General features: G+C 39.6%; 1 long non-coding RNA gene across 1 annotated transcript in view; it reads left to right on the top strand.

Moving 5' to 3' along the window:
- The first annotated feature begins 1,335 nt into the window (after positions 1–1,335).
- The window catches only part of LOC117403438 (uncharacterized), a 42,139-nt gene continuing 37,474 nt past the window's right edge, over positions 1,336–6,000 (top strand). The window contains exon 1 of the long non-coding RNA XR_009328721.1: positions 1,336–1,447. This is a non-coding gene — a long non-coding RNA (uncharacterized LOC117403438). The remainder of the gene's footprint in view (positions 1,448–6,000) is intronic.

Genomic DNA, 6,000 nt, shown 5'->3' with positions numbered 1-6,000 from the left:
TGTAGTAGGCGAGGTGTCAGTCATGGATTGGAGGATACGTGATTTCACTCGCTACCAAAGGGGCAGGACTGAAGGTATATCGGGATGTGGCCAAGCAATCTGGTCCTCTGTTATGGTTATGAAATGACCTGGAGGAGTTATGAGAAACCATGAGTGTTTAGTGTTGTATTATCTGTCCATTTAACTGTTCTTGTTTGTCACTGTACTCTAGATGGCTAAATATCCGAGAGCTTTCGCTGTTAAGCCAGCATCAAACTCAGACTGCACTGCACCACTGTTAAGCACTTGTTTCGTATTCACACCACTTGCATCCGGAGCACTCACTGTTGAACTGGTGATTGTGTAGGTGTTTTAAAGTGTGTGTTTATTATTATTATCATTTTGGGACTGAACCCTGTGGTTTTACTGACTTTACAAATCATTGTATATTGTCAGTGTTATTATTTAAAAAACATAAATAAAGCTTTGTTATTTACCATTGGACTGTTGTTTCTGAGCACTGCATCACCTCTACTCCTGTGCTCTACAAACTACTTTGCCACAGGCTGCCATTTTGAGGTTGTGTGACTTTTGAAGTTACAGCTGCAGAGAGACAGTTATGAGACAGTTGTTGTCTTAATGTTTGGTACATAGATGTATTATTTGATTTTCCATTTTGGCCATATCAATGATACAGACCACATGCTTTGACATAGGGTTGTTATAGTTAGCACACAGTGGTATTCTATGATTATGTTCCAGGAAAGGTTGTATCTTGTGAATATTAACTGTTTCACTGCCATATTGTTTTTAACCTCTTGATATGATTTTTTCATATTTCCATTTTACTTCATGTTTACAAATAATTCGATCTGATATGACATGCCTCTTAGATTATGCTACTAGGGATGCTTTGTTTTTGTTCACAAAAACACGCATTTGTAGTTTAAGGAGATGGGGTACTGAACTGCTATTAATATTATGATTTTTGAATAGATACTTTAATTCCTGTGTCATGCAAAATTGATTTTGTAAGAAGACATTTAACATCAAATATCTTGGGAAAGAGAACAAACCGTAACTGTAGTGAAAATAATTTGTATCTGAATCGCAACCCTATAATTATCTCAGGAGTATTTCTTTTTTTGCTTATTTTGGATGAGCTAGCGTTCTGCTTATTTATGGCCAGCAATTGTTATAATAGTATGAGACAGTTATCAATATTAGGAACAGACTGCACAATCATATGGTTGCAATTTACATACCATAAACCTAAGTACATGTAAATGAAAGTTGTTTTAAAAAGATAATGTGTAAAGGGAAAGGGAGTGGAGATTGCGGCGAAAAGAGAGAAGGGGTAGACGGGAGAGGGGGTAGAAGAAGTGAAAAGGAGAAGAAGAAGTGGTCCGAGAAGTAGAGGGGGGTGATAGTAGGGGAAGGAGGAGAGAAGTTTCTGGAAAAAAATCAGGTAATTTGTTTTAACACTTTTCTACAATAGTCAAATATTGAGGATGTGGTTGTAAAATGCAAAATACGTACTGTTGTGTTTCCACATATAGCTTCTAATTACAATAGCTCACAGCATGTCCAGACATGTTTAATGCAATTTCAGACTTTGCAGTATTGAGGTTGATGAATGCCGTTTCTTTCTTCCTATGGCTATTTATGTGCTGAGACAGTTTATTGCTTGTTTCTTTTTTAGCATGAAAGATTTAATTATAGATCATGATTTGCTTTTTACAATATACGTGGATATCTAGCAGAAACATAAGTCATAAGAAAATATTACAGTGAAGTAAATTACGGAAATGTCATTACTGTATCTCAGTGTGAAAAACATGTTTTTTTCAGGTTCATAAGAAACCTTATTTGTGGAGTTACCTCTGCTTTGTTCATAGCTAATACACATGGTTTCATTTAGCGTGTTTGCTCATTATATTCTTAGATAGCAGTTTCAGTGCCCTTTCAGAAAGGTATAATTTTTGTGGTTTTTGTTATTTATTTATTTTATTTTATTTCAGTGACTGTAATCTGTTATCTAAATACGGTAATACTAAGTGTGTCTGTCATACTGGTTTTCAATGCAGTTTTTGCACCATGCAGAGCTTTTCTCATTTGAATATCAGTTGTTCAATAACCACCCATAAGTAAGGCTGAACAGTAAAGCTGAACATTATAAATGGATCTTTTTTATTTCTTATTTACCATTCATATGTTTAAGTTATTGAAATAGGGCCCACTCTATTGTATGTTTTTGAGCTATATCTATTTTATTGATGTAAATGGTGTCACTGTTTTAATCAAATGAACTGCACATTATACATAAAAAAATTGTAGGGGTAATATTGATTAAGCCACTTATTTGGCCATTTCTTCAATTGTGTCATTTAGTCAGACTTTTAAATGCTTTATTACCAGTTACAGAGATCACTACAGTTATTATTATTATTAGTATTATTATTATTATTATTATTATTATTATTATTAGGGGGCTGTGAACAGGCTGGCTGTAGGGGTAAGGCCAGGAAATGAAACCAAAACAGCAACTGCGTGTGTTTTATTAACAAAATAAGCAGTTTAAACAAAACACAAAAGAAAAGGGCACGTTGGCCAAACGAACAGACAGCAGACAGACACTAACAAATACAGTGAGACAGAGAAACAAGTACATTGCTGGTGCTTCCAGTGTTATGTTTATTATTAATATTTATTCTACCTCCCAACTCTCGTTCTCTCCTCACCGAACACTCAACCCTGAGTGAGTGAAACACTGCCTCTTTTATGCAGCTGTACCGAGACTCGATTGCCAATCAATCATTCAGTTGGAAACTCAGTACATCTGCTCGCAAACTAATTGTGCTCCCACTGCTTCCATACTAACCCCCTTTAATCTGCACGTGGAGTGATTGTGCTCCCACTGCTTCCATACTAACCCCCTTTGATCTGCACGTGGAGTGATTGTGCTCCCACTGCTTCCATACTAACCCACTTTAATCTGCACATGGAGTGATTGTGCTCCCACTGCTTCCATACTAACCCACTTTAATCTGCACGTGGAGTGATTGTGCTCCCACTGCTTCTTCCCAATTTGAAACAACCAATTATTTTGATTTCAACCCAGCCCACCGCTGCCACCCCCGCGCTTACTCGGGAGATACGAAGATGGACACACGCATCCTCCGAAACGTGCGCCGTCAGCCGTCCGCTTCTTTTCATTCTGCAGGCCACCATGCAGCCACCTCAGAACTACAGCATCGATGGACCACGCAACTCTGGGCAACTTACAGGCAGGCCCGCAGGCACGCGGCCAGTCCACAGGGGTCGCTGGTGCGCGGTGAGCTTTACCAGATGCACCACTCGGGAGCCCCCATATATATATCTTAAGTTTACCAGTAGTGAGTGCTGTCTTGAAAAGGAACTGGTTGGAGTAGTACAAGAAAATAACTACCTAGTAATTTAATCTATACTGCTTCTAGGTTCTGTTTATGATTTCTGTACCCTGTGCACCCCGACTAAAAAGGGATTCCACACCTCTTCAGACATCTGCATTCTGTTTTGTACTTTGTATATTAGTCTTTCATAGGATGCTGTCTCAGCTAAGGTATTGTACCATTCCTCATATGGGATTGGGGTTTGATCTTTCCAGTGACGCAGAATAACTCTTTTAACTGTTGCAACTGCACAATCCAATTAAATGTGTTTCCCTCCACCCTTCCTTCAAAATTATCTTTGTGTAAAAGACACAGTGCCGGGTCAGTGTTAACCTTTATCCCAATCACAGAGCTGATAGTCTCGATACATTTATGATGGAGTCCAGTACAACCTATGGGTTTATTCATATTAGCAAGGAGATTTTCCCAGTCGTCCTTACTCCGTGTAATACCCAGGTACCGCTCCCATGCTATTTTGACTCGAATCGGTAAGTCTTTAATATAATGTATACCCCTTTTTTGCCATCTTCCTCAATTCACACTTTTATCTACAATCTTAATTTTAGGGCTTTTCCATATAGGAGAGTATTGATGCATTCCAGTGGACTCTTTGAACAATACTCAAAGAAGCTATTTCAGTAAAAGAGACGGCAAAATGATAATAAACCCCCTTTATTAACTGGACCTTGTAATTTAGTGAGGGCTAGCCGTGGTTCCATAAAGCCCCTTTATCAAAGTGGAGATAACCCCATTCAACCCAGTCAAACATCTTTTCTGCATCCAAGGACATTACTGCTACTGGGACATCTAGGTCCCTTACTTCCCATATCAGATGTGCTAACCTTCGCAGATTGTGAGGCATTTCTCCCTGTGACAAAGCCTAGCGATAAATGTTAAAATGTTATAATCTACACTCAGTAGAGAAATCGTCCTGTAGCTTCCGCATTCCGTTATGTCTCTTCCGAGTTCTAGTATAAGTTATTATTGCACTATTTATGCTAGTGGGTAATGTAACAGGACTGGAGTAAGAATGTCTCGGAACCGCTTGTAAAATTCACTAGGCAGACTGTCTTCCCCTGGCACTGTCCCTGTTGACATTGATTGCCTCTGTAATCCCCCATTCTGTTATTTTCTATTAAAAAAAATCTCTGTTCTGTATCTGAGTTTTGGTAATTCAATCTGGGAAAAGAAGTTATTATCTATAGTTCCTGATTTTGATTCGGATTGATATAATTTATGGAGTATTCTTTACTATTACTATTAATAGACTTAGAGGCCTATGTACTAAGAGTTGTGCATGCGCAAATATCAAGTTGTGCGTGCGCAAATTCGTAAGGGCAACTTTGCGCCTCCGCAGCAAGATGCTGCAGAGAATATGCAGATAGATCATTAGCATCTCATTGACCTCTGAGATACTCCTGATTACATATGCAGACCAGAAGCGCCTGTGCATAATGATATGTACTAAAATGAGCATCTAATCTCTGCATTACTTGCACATGCTTACAGTGCCTTGCATAAGTAGTCATCCCCCTTGGACTTTTCCACATTTTGTAGTGTTACAACCTGGAATTAAAATTGATTTAATTGGGATTTTTACCTTTTGATTTACACAACATACTTAACACTTTGAAGGGGCAAAATATTTTTTATTGTGACACAAAAGTTAATTAAACAAAAAAAAAGACATTTGTTGGTTGCATAAGTATTCACCCCCCTGAGTCAATACTTGGTAGAAGCACCTTTGGCAGCAATTACAGCTGTGAGTCTTTTTGGGTAAGTCTCTACCAGCTTTGCACATCTGGATCCTGCAATTTTTGCCCATTCTTCTTGGCAAAATTGCTCAAGCTCTGTCAAGTTGGATGGGGACCGTTGGTGAACAGCAATTTTCAAGTCTTGCCACAGATTCTCAATCGGATTGAGGTCTGGGCTTTGACTGGGCCATTCTAAGACTTTCAGGTTCTTGTTTTTAAACCACTCCAGTGTAGCTTTGGCTGTGTGTTTAGGGTCATTGTCCTGCTGGAAGGTGAACCTCCGCCCCAGTCCCAGGTCTCTTGCAGACTGAAACAGGTTTTCCTCTAGAATTTCCCTGTACTTGGCTCCATCCATCTTGCCCTCAATCCTGACCAGTTTCCTAGCCCCTGCCGATGAAAAGCATCCCCATAACATGATGCTGCTACCACCATGCTTCACCGTGGGGATGGTGTTCTCAGGGTGATGAGCAGTGTTGGCTTTGCGCCACACATAGCGTTTTGCGCTATGGCCAAAAAGTTCAATTTTGGTCTCATCAGACCAGAGAACCTTTTTCCACATGTTTACTGTGTCTCCCACATGACTTTTGGAAAAATCCAAACGGGATTTGATATGGGTTTTTTTTAGCAATGGCTTTCTTCTCACCACTCTTCCATAAAGCCCAGCTTTGTGGAGCGTCCGGGTTATAGTTGTCCCATGGACAGGTTCTCCCATCTCAGCTGTGGATCTCTCCAGCTCCTTCAGAATTACCATTGGGCTCTTGGTTGCTTCTTTGACTAATGCCCGCCTTACCTGGTCACTGAGTTTTGGTGGACGGCCTTCTCTAGGCAGAGTCGCG

Source organism: Acipenser ruthenus, chromosome 5, assembly GCF_902713425.1.
Source record: "Acipenser ruthenus chromosome 5, fAciRut3.2 maternal haplotype, whole genome shotgun sequence".
Lineage (NCBI taxonomy): Eukaryota > Metazoa > Chordata > Actinopteri > Acipenseriformes > Acipenseridae > Acipenser > Acipenser ruthenus.
Note: the sequence above shows the minus strand (reverse complement) of the source record. Positions and strands in the feature narration are given on the sequence as shown.